The sequence below is a fragment of the Hemitrygon akajei genome, chromosome 27 (assembly GCF_048418815.1).
Source record: "Hemitrygon akajei chromosome 27, sHemAka1.3, whole genome shotgun sequence".
NCBI lineage: Eukaryota > Metazoa > Chordata > Chondrichthyes > Myliobatiformes > Dasyatidae > Hemitrygon > Hemitrygon akajei.
Genome location: NC_133150.1, coordinates 45,663,174 through 45,674,304, shown reverse-complemented (window position 1 = coordinate 45,674,304; position 11,131 = coordinate 45,663,174). Strand labels below are relative to the sequence as shown.

Here is an 11,131-nt window from a genome sequence, read left to right as displayed (position 1 = left end):
ATCCCAGCACTGCTCTTGTAAGGAGTCCGTACGTCCTCCCCTTGGAATGCCTGGGTCCTCCGGTTTCCTCCCACAGTCCAGAGACGCACCGGGTTGGTTCATTGGTCACTGTAAATTGTCCCGGGATTAGGTTAGGGTTAATCGGGTTTGTCAGTGGTTTTTGGGGTGGCCTGGACTGAGGGGGTCTGCACTGCACTGTATTGCTAAATAAATAAATGGTGCTTTGTTCAGTCTTGTTCTTCACTCCCTTGTATAATTTATGTACTGTTTATGTATAATTCATGCTCAGTGTGCCACTGGAATCTGTGTGCTTGTGATGCTGCTGCAAGTTGATCTTTTATTGTGCTTGCACCTCCGTGCACAGCAAACTCAACGCGAATGCTGCGGACACCTGGTATTATTTCAGCTATTGTGCATCTTAAAAGCTTTTAGTTTTAATTTATTTATTTTAGTATTTATCTTACTTATATGTTTCTGCACCTGCAAAATATCTTACTCCAATTTAATGCTGGGGATACTCAGCAGGTCAGGCAGCATCTATGGAGAGAGGAATAGACAACCTTTCAGGGCAACGACTTTAAATTAAACATTTTCCCATTGAAGGATAGGAATTTAAGACTGATCATTTAATTACTGAATATAAAATGAAATCAGCAGCCCCTTTTCACTCTACAGCACAAGCCTCCGACCCAAGTGTCTGGATTTGACAAGGTTAAACTTCTCCAACACGAGTCCCAAGATTTTAACTTGTCTTGGTATCGCAAGGCATGCCGGAGACTGTAGTTTACGGTGCGACTCTGCGCTATCCAGTTACGCATGAGGACAACGTTAGTAAACTACAAGTTCCAGCCACCCGCACGCAGAGCGCATGCTCAGTCCGCCCTGCGCTTGTGCTAATCCTCTTTTCTGCTTCAACCCAACTTGATGCCGGCCCCGGCGGACAGGCTGATCCTATTGGCTGCTTGCGCCAAGAGGCCCGCTGTGTTGAGTACTCATTCGCCAGTCCGCACGTCAATCCACCGCTCCACACGCTCGCCCACCTTTGGAGTTGTTGGGGGGGGTGTGGAAGAGGTAAAATACTGTCACCAAAGGCCGGGAGCGTGCAAATAGCCGGAGCTTTGCAACTGGGAAGGGGAAGCCGGTGCGGGGAAGACGTCGGAGGGGAGGGATAGCTGAGGTAAAGTTGGCCAATGGGGAGGGAAGGGGGCGGGGGTAGCAGGGTTGGTTGCACGGGCAGGGCTCCGGCTGCGCTGACTTGCGGCGGTCGGTCGGTCGGTCGGGCGGCGGAGAGAGGGGACGCGGGGCTGACCGGGAGCCTTCGGACACCCGCTGGACACTCGCTCAGACACCCTCCCCACCCCCTCCCGTCCCACCACCAAAACCCCCCGCCCCCCCCAAGCCCTGGTGGGGAAGGAGCCGGGACTCGAACCATCCTTCTGCCACCCCCCCCCCCCTAACCCTGGTGGGGAAGGAGCCGGGACTCGAACCATCTACCCACTACTCCCCTGACCCTGGTGGGGCTCGAACCATCCATACACCCCCCACCACCTCTCCTCCGCCTCACCTTCCTCGGACTAATCTGACAGACCGCGGGCTCTCTGCAACCCTGCTTTAATTCCGGATTTCTCCAAGCAAGCTGCCTCCCAGCATTATACCATATTTTTTATTGCCTGAAAAAATATTGGGGAGGTTTTTTTTCTCCATTTGGTTGGGGATTTTTTTTATTAAAAAAAAGCAATCTAGTGTGCTTTACAACCCCCCCCCCCCCCCCCTCTGTTGCAAGGAATCTCAAGGCATGCGAGTGAAGAGGCAGTCATTATAATACAAAATATCCGTGGCAGAGGAGCCAGAAGTTGACAGCGAAGGAAAAAATAAATTTTAAAAAGAAGTGGTCGGGGGAGAAAGCGAAGAAGAGGCGACCCGGATCGTTTGGGGGGTAAGTTTGCAACTTGTGTTTTGCTGCATTGACATGTGAAGTAGGTAACTGGCTTGGCTTTGACCGGGTGGGGTTTGTCAGGGTTACTGCTGGTTTGTTTGATTCTCCCCTTGTCGCAGTTGGGGGAAATACCCCCCTCCCCTTGGTTGCAATGCCCTTTTCGAAGGTAGTCTGGCATCCAGAGCGTCGACTTCCCTGATTTTCCTTGAAAAATGGGAACTGATTGCAATTAATTTCTGAAGAGAAACTGGATTTTCTCTGTGTGTGTGTGTGTGTGCGTGTTTCGGGAGGAAAATATTTTCAGCAGCTGCGTCTTTTATTTGTAAGAGCAACATTTGGTTAACTGTGTTGCAAAAGTCTCGTCATCTGAATGGAAAAAATGTTCAGCGTAGATCGTTTTTTTCACCTCTCTCCTTAATGAGGAGCGTGCTTTGTTCAGTAAATTATTTTTTTCTCTTCTTCTGGATTGTTCTTAATGACTGCTGTTTATTATCCTGATCGCTTGCATCTCTGTTTATAGCGGCTCCATTAAGATGCACACCTCTCGACAGGAACGTGTAGGGTTTTTTTTCCTATCGAGTGTCCTTGACTTTTCTTTCAGGACACTGTGCATTGCAGGATGTCGTGGTCGGTTTGCACTCTTAATCTCTGTGTATGGGAAGGATTAAACATATTGTAGGTGTATCTACACCCAAACCGTAGTGTATTACAGTGCAGGTATATTGAGTGATGGGGAGGGACGTGGGAGGGGGTGGGGGTGGGGTTGGGTTCTACATTGCAAAGATGCGTTTTCAAATTGTTCGCCAGAGCTGATAATGAGCGAGTTTCCATCCTCCCTAACTTTTCCGATCTCGCCCCCACCCCCCCGCATCCAAACAAGGATATCGTTCAACGCCGGCATTCCCGAATAAATAGAAAGCTTTTTTTTCCGAAATGGAGAGAGGGCGACAGAGGAAATAATTGGGATTAATAAACTGGTAGATGGGTTTTCACTTACCTTCCAACCTCACGCTGCAACAGCCCCGGTTCTATCCCGCCACTATACCCTCAAGTTCAGGGAAAAAGGGGGTGAAATCCCCCAAAACCATTCCAGTTATCAGAGATTTTCCTTGATCTCTCTGCAGGAGGCTTATTTGAGCATTCCTGAGGTGTCACCGCACTCAGAAAGCCCTGTAATCTTCAGCATCCTTCACTGTGGGCAGGACCGTCGGAGGATCTCTAAACACTGATTTTTTGGGGGGCTCTTTAACCCCGTGATGTGGCTGTAAATTCTCTGCACCCTTTTGAGTTTAGGAAGCATTTTTCCCTGTTGCTCATTGCCATGCTGGTAACGTGACCACTGTAGAGTCGATACTACCCCTTGTACGTGACCAGGATGAAGGAAACTGACGGTGTCTGCAGAGGTGTCCCTACAATCGGTATTAAATGCTGAAATGTGCTTGCTGTATTGGCAACATGGACGGGTAACCTCCACCTCTGGCCGTCTGATGTTGGAAGATTACCCCCATCTTGTGTTCCCCAGGATAAATCTCCAAAGAGGCCAATTCTTAAATTGCTGAATAGGGCATGTTAATGAATTTTTACAATCACAAATAATTTACAATTGTTTGCAATTAGATCCATAATTTCATTGTAGTGTTTCTTTGTATAACCTATTCCAATGTAAAATGCAGAGCTGAATTGAAGTTATTTTGGCTGGATAGACCGCTGAATAGTGTTATGTTGCCCACTTCATCTCATGTATGTTCGTTTTAGAACAGAGCTGCGGAGGAATTTCTTTAGCCAGAGGGCAGTGAATCTCTGGAATTCATGGTCACAGACGGCTGTGAAGGCCAAGTCATTGGGTATATTTAAAGTGGGGGTTGATAGGTTCCTGATTAGTAAGGGCGTCAAAGGCTATGTGGGAAAGGCAGGAGAATGGGGTTGAGAGGGATAAGCCAGCCGGGTTCAATTCCCGCCGCTGCCTGTGAGAAGTTTGTACGTTCTCCCAGTGACCGCCTGGGTTTCCTCCGGGTGTCCCGGTTTCCTCCTGCAGTCCAGAGATGTACTGGCTGGTAGGTTAATTGGTCATTGTAAATTGTCCCAGGATTAGGCTAGGGTTAAATGAGGGATTGCTCCAAGGGCCAGAAGGGCTAATACTGCTCTGTATCTCAATTTTTAAAAATCAGCCACAATGGAATGACTGAGCAGACTCGATGGGCTGAATGGCCTGTTTCTGCTCCTGTGACATATGTTAATGTCAGGATGTGTTCTGTGAAACTGAGCAGAGATGGTGTTCATATAATTGACTTGTATCCAAATACGGTAAATAGCTATAAGTCATTAATTTTAAATGTAGGCATAATTAGAAATGCACTATATCAGCCATTTAAAAGCTAGTGTGATAAACAGTGGCATTCCAGCTGCAATTTTCACATTCGTAAAACACTGACCGATTTTAACTGATATGTTTAAATTCTGTGAGTTGAGAACAAGTCAAAATGGCACGAGGTTCCAAGTTTCAAACATAGCATTGGCTGGCTTTTGTATCAGCATTACACCATCGTGGGTATTAAATTGATATAATTTGTGATCCAGCTAAACTTTAGAGTACATTAAAATCTATCTGGAAATTCTTTGTTTCATTTATGGATCACTTTGGAATCAGTAATTGGACAATGTATTTTTTTTCGGCAATATTTCCTGACCTGATCTGCCAGCATAGCCTAATCAATCAATAGTGGGCATCACAGTAGCCCAGCGCTATTACAGCTTGGGAATTCCAGAGTTGGAAGTTGAGTTCTGGCTCCATCTATGAGGAGTTTGTGCATTTTTCATGGGACCTCATGGGTTTCCTCTGGGGGGGGGGGGAGAGGAGAGTGGCACGGTAGCCCAGGTTCAATTCCCACCGCTGTCGTTAAGGAGTTTGCACGTTCTCCCCGTTGCAGCATCGGTTTCCTCCCACAGTCCAAAGACCCATTGCTCAGTAGCTTAACTGGTCATTGTAACTTGTCCCATGGTTAGGCTAGGGTTAAATTAGGGGTTGCTGGGTGGCGAGGCTCGAAGGACGGTATGGGTCTTCTCTGCGCTGTACTGCCAAATAAAAAGTGTTTTAATTAGTTGATTTTTAAAATAATGAGGCATGACCTTTGGCTTTTGTTGGAAATGGAAGAATGGAGATTTTAAAGTTAAACTTTTTTAAGAGCTTTAATATAACAGCTACCGCCTGGGGGACTGCCATGGATGCCTCTGCCAAATTTGAGATCATAGAGGAAATTTTAGTTTCATTGGAACAGAATGAATCCAGTGTCATTTATATTCATAATGACCAGAAGTATTCAAAATAACCAGTTAATGATCAAAGCACTAAATTATTATAATTGCTTCTTTGCATATGTTACGTGAATGGACAATCAAAAGCAACTTGCTTATCTTAGTAGATCTAAAAACAGAGCTCAATTTAGCAAGGAAACAATTATTCTCTTTTAAAGCAACACGTAGGCAAACACCTTGTATTCTGTCTGGGTAGCCTCCAACCTGATGGCACGACCATCGATTTCTCAAACTTTTGGCAATTTCTTCCCCCTTTCTCTTTCACCGTTCCCCATTCCTGTTTTTCCCCCTCTCACCTTGTCTCCTCATCTGTCCATCACCTCATTTTGGTACTCCTCCCCCTTTCCTTTCATCCACGGTCTTCTGTCCTCTCCCATCAGCTTTCCCCTTCTCCAGCCCTTTACCTCTTTCAACAACCGACTTCCCAGCTCTTTACCTCACCCCTCCCCACCCTCCCAGTTTCACCTATCACCTACCACCTTTCTCTTTCTTTTTCCAGTCTTGATGATGAAGGGTCTAGGCTCAATATCGACTGTTCTTTCTTCTCCATAAGCACTATCTGGCCTGCTGTGTTCCTCCAGCATTTTGTATGTGTTGCTTTGGATTCCCAGGATCTGCAGATTTTTTCGTGTTTATATTCTCCTTTGGAGCCATTTTTATGGTTTTTCTCCTCCAGTTCTCTGTTGCATGCCTTCAGCATCCTTGGTGAAGGTGATCCTCTGTTAGACATGAGCTTTGTTGGTTAGGCCTACATTAACCTGCTCCCTTAGGTATGTAGTTTTGGCTGGGTTGGGATCCAGCCACCTTTCCCCTGTCTGGGGGATGTGTGCTGACTTCTTGAGGTTCAGCATTAGTGTGAGTGTTCTTCTCCCTGCTTTTGGATTGTTCAAGGATATGGCCATCGCCAATACTTCTTATCTATCTCGAGTAGTCTCTTCAGCACCTGTGGGTCTGGAGTGACATAAAAACCTCATTGAAAGGCTTCAGTAGAGTGGGCATGGAGAGGATGTCGCCTATATTGGGGGAGTCTTGGACCAGTGGGCACAGCCTCGGAATAGAGGGGCGTCCCTTTAGAACAGAGATGAGGCATTTCTTAGCCAGAGGGTGGTGAATCTGTGGAATTTGTTTCTTTAAAGTGGCAGTTGATAGAATCCTGATTTCGTAAGGATGGGAGAAAGCAAGAGAATGTGTTTGAAAGGGATAGTAGATCAGCCATGATCTAATGGTAGAGTAGACTCAATGGGCCGGATGGCCCAATTCTGCTCTAATGTATTTCGGTCTTGTGGGTTGGTGAAGCAGATTTCCTTCTTGGAGGATATTAGTGAACAGGGTTTTTTTTTCCGTGAAAATCTGGTAGTTACAATTACTGAGAGGAGCTTTTTAAATTACATTTAATTTATTAAATTTAAATTCCCCAGCTGCCACGGGATGATTGAAGCTTGTCTCTAGGTCAGTGCTTTGGAAGTGGATGTTCAAACATTACAGCGGGACTGTTCCCAGTCTGCATGCATGACGCAATGCTCTCACGCTGCAGTACAAGGCTGATGTGTGGCTGAAGTGACTCGCCTGTACATAGTGATCTGTGCTGGGTTGCCTGAGCTATCATGTGCCTTTACCAGTCTTGTCATCCCATTAGTAGGGCTGATTCATTCAGTGAGGAGATCTGACCTAAAATAGAAAAAATTGTGGCATGCGCACAAGCTCAGATGAGCTCTTTAGCTCTGTATCATATAATGTATGTTTGTGTATATGTACACACATAGATACATATATGTATACGTGAATATGTGTATACACTTAGTGGCCACTTTATTAGATACACCTGTACACCTTGTTAATGCAACTATCTAATCAGCCAATCATATGGCAGCATGAAAGCATGCAGGCATGGTCAGGAGGCTCAGTTGTTCAGACCCAAACATCAGAATGGGGAAGAAATGTGATTGAAATGACTTTGACCGTGGAATGATTGTGGGTGAGTGCATTTGCTACTACGAGGAAGAATGTGCTTGGGGAAACTGAAAGGTCTGAAGGTGAATAAGTCACCTGGACCAGATGGATTATGCCCCAGGGTTCTAAAAGAGGTAATTGAAGAAATTGTGGAGGCATTAGTAATGATTGTTCAAGAACCACTAGATTCTGGCATGGTTTCAGAGGACTGGAAAATCGCAAATGTCAGCCCATTCTTTAAGAAGGGAGAGAGGTAGAAGAAAGGATATCACAGGCCAGTTAGCTTCCTCAGTGGCTGAGAAGATATAGGAGGTGATTGTTACTTGGAGATGTATGATAAAATAGGCCAAAGCCGGCATGGCTTTTTTGAAAGTAAAATCTTGCCTGATAAATCTGTTGGAATTTTTCTGAGGAAAATACAAGCAGGATAGACAAAGGTGGATGTTTTGTACTTGGATTTTCAGAAGGCCTTTGACAAGGTGCTGCGCATGAGGCTGCTTAACAAGATATGAGCCCATGGTATTACAGGTGTTGAATGATGGTGTTGAATGTCAAGCTGTAGTCGATATAGAGCATCTTGATGACTGCATCTTCACTGTCCAGATGTTCCACGGTTGAGTGAAGAACCAATGAAATGGCACCTTCTGTGCAACTGTTCTGTCGGTAGGCAAATTGGAGAAGAACCCAGTTGCTCCTCGGGCAGGAATTGATGTGTTTATCACCAACTTCTCGAAACACTTCATCCTGTGGATGTAAGTGCTAATGGACGATCATTTTTGAGACAGGTTTCCATGTTCTTTTTGGGTTCCAGTATAATTGAAGCCTACTTGAAGCAGATGGGTACTTCAGATTGCCAAAGTGAGAAGGTAAACACTTCTCTTTGAACACTCCAGCCAGTTGATCAGCACAGGTCTTTAATACTTGCCCAGGTGCCCCAACTGGGCCAGATATTTTCTGGGGGGGGTCGGGGGTTGCCCTCCTGAAGAATTCTCGCACATTGGCCTCAGGGACTGAAATCACAGGATCATTGGGAACTTTTTGGCAGTTTGTGTTGGTTCCTCCATGTTCTGATGGTCAAAACGAAGGCATTGAGCTCATCCGGAAGTGAAACCCTGTTGTTACCTACGTTGCTTAATTTCACTTTGTAAGAGGTAATACGCATTGAAGCCCTGCCGCAACTGGCCTCATTTTGGCCGTGTGTCTTATGGAATGCTTGTGTATTTTGGCTGGTATGGTTGGGGGAGGAAGGTGGAGGGAGACGAGGGGGCGAGAACCTGATGTGGAGAGGTGGCTCTTGAATTGATAGTGGAGGTTTGGCAAAAATGGTCTGAATGTTTGTGGTGGTTCTGCAGTGGCTGTGGAGCTGTAAGGGTAAGAGGGCCTGAATCATAGACAGTGTCAGAATATTAAATTCCGGGCTCAAACATCTGAAGCGAGGTATTTAACCCACGTTCTTCTGGCTCAGACACAAGGATGATATGGCTGACACTGGCACCTGGGATTTCCAGGCAGTCTCCCATCCAACTACAAACCAGGCCTAAGCCTGCTTAGCCGCTGACATCAGATGAGATTGGGCATTTTCAGGCTAGTCTGGCCATTAGAATAGAGGTGTCAAAACTCTTTAATGAACAGCATCATTAGGCAAAGATAAAAGATGCCATTATTTTCTTTTGTTTGCAGCTTATACTTGGGTTTTGGGAAGTGGCTGTTTAAAATATTTATTCGCGATGCAAAATGTGCCCTAATTTGGTATGAAATGTCGACACAGTGGTCTGGCTTTCTTCTCTTGCACTGTTTAACAAAACATGGCTTAATTATTTAATAAGCTTTACATAAATAATTTGAAAGTATGTTTATTAATGTGTCATTGCAAAAGTGTCGGTTTGCATTGGTATGTCTCTTTAAGAACAGAATAAACTGGCTTTCAACAATGGCCCATTTACAGCGATGGCCACATTTAGGCCCAGTGATGAGTGGTCTATATGAATCTCTGTAACCTTTTGATAGCTCACTCTTGTATTCGGTGTCAAAAAAAAAGTGAAGAAACAAAACTCCGGTAAGTTTATCAATAATGAATTATTGTGTTAATTATTTGTCCTTGTTTGTTACAATGATAAACAGTTGGGATTTATCCTGCTTAGAATTCTGGTTTGGCTTTGCAATGTCAAAGTCTTTGTTTTATTTCGGGATACAGCGCGGGACGGGCCCTTCTGCCCCACCGAGCCTTGCCACCCAGCAATCCACTTATTTAATCCAAGCCCAATCACGGGGCAATTTACAATGACCAATTAACCAAGTAAACGATATGCCTTTGGACTGTGGGAGGAAACCGGAGCACCCGGAGGAAACACGCATGCACACGGGAAGAATGTACAGATTCCTTCTAGACAGCATTGGACTTGAAATCCAACACCCCAAACTGCAATAGGTTGCACTAACCACTACGCTACGGCAAAGTAAATTTATTATCAAAATACTTGTATGTCACCATCTGCCATCTTGAGATTCATTTTCTTCCAGGCTTTTACAGGAAAATAAAGAATTATAATTTATGAAAACTATACATAAAAACTGACAAATAACCAAAGTACAAATAAATAAATAATACTGAGAACATGAGTTGTAGAATCCTTGAAAGTGAGTCCACAGGTTGTGGAATTGTTTCAGCGTTTAGTGGAGTTGTCCTCCTAGGCTTCGAGGGCAACTTCAAAAAGATGTTCTTTTGTAGATATCTGTGGTGATGCCTCAAAAAGACATCATCCGTCATGAAGTACCTTCACCATCCAGGAATCCCTCTTTTCATTATTAACATCAGGGAAGAGGTCATCGTGAGTCGTGTTGTATGAAGTGGGTGATCATGGTCTTCCATCTGACTTTAATCTGTGCTTGTAGGGAAGTCCCCCTTCACGCCGTCGTTCTTATTCTTTTCTCTATCCATGACCATGATTGTTCTTGGCAATTTCTTCTACAGAAGTGGTTTGCCATTGCCTTCTGCTGGGCGGTGTCTTTACAAGACGGGTGACCCCACCCATTATCAGTACTCTTCAGAGATTGTCTGCCTGGCGTCAGTGGTCGCATAACCAGGACTTATGATATGAACCATCTGCTCACACGACCATCCACCACCTGCTCCCATTGCTTCACCTAACCTTGATCAGTTGGGGGTGGGCTAAGCAGGTTCTACACCTCGCCCAAGGGTGACCTGCAGACGAGCAGAGGGAAGGAGCGCCTTGCACCTCCTTTGGTAGAGACATATCTCCATCCTGTCCAGGAGCCTGCATATTGAGAAGATGAGTTGCCGAGGCCTTGAAAGTGAACCTGTAGGATATGGAATTAGTTCAGTGTTAAGGTGAGAGAAGTTATTCACACTGGTTCAGGCGCCTGATGGTTGTAGGGTATAACCATTCCTCAACTTCATGGTGTGCAACACTGGTCCCTCCTGCCCAGTGGTAGGAGTGAGAAAAGACCATGCTCTTTTTCTCATACCACCATTGTGACATGCGTCAGTGTTAATGGTACTTACATTGTGCGGGTCACCGCTGCGCCCTCATTGCTTATTTTATTCCTGTCTTTTTGTGGATAATTCTGCCCTATTGAATCTGAAGTCAGAAAACTTGGCAGTTTGAAAAACACTGCAATTGTAATAATCAAAGTTGAGTTTATTGTCATAGCTATCAGTTCATACGTGCATAGATGAACTGAAAACCTTGCCTACAGCTGTGTCACAGCCTTTTGGGAGTGAACAAGGGAAGCATTCCTCCAGGCAAGGGTTTGGCGGAGATGCAGCAGGTGATGCAAGATTATTGGTCAACTGTGCACTGAGGCCTCTAGTTTCGAAAACTGCACACATGGATAAAGATTGGTCCGTTGAGTTGGATCACCCTTGATCTGGAAGCAGAGGGTACTCGGTGCTTTAATAAAAATTAAAGACTA

General features: G+C 45.1%; 1 protein-coding gene across 6 annotated transcripts in view; it reads left to right on the top strand.

Moving 5' to 3' along the window:
• The first annotated feature begins 1,078 nt into the window (after positions 1–1,078).
• The window catches only part of LOC140717343 (plasma membrane calcium-transporting ATPase 1-like), a 328,298-nt gene continuing 318,245 nt past the window's right edge, over positions 1,079–11,131 (top strand). The window contains exons 1-2 of one of the 6 annotated variants that reach the window (XM_073030837.1): positions 1,079–1,177; positions 1,784–1,936. The gene's annotated coding sequence lies outside the window, so the exon portion shown is untranslated. Of the gene's footprint in view, positions 1,178–1,233; positions 1,937–11,131 lie in introns of those variants that run through there. The other 5 variants (XM_073030843.1, XM_073030844.1, XM_073030842.1 and 2 more) reach the window with 5 other exon arrangements.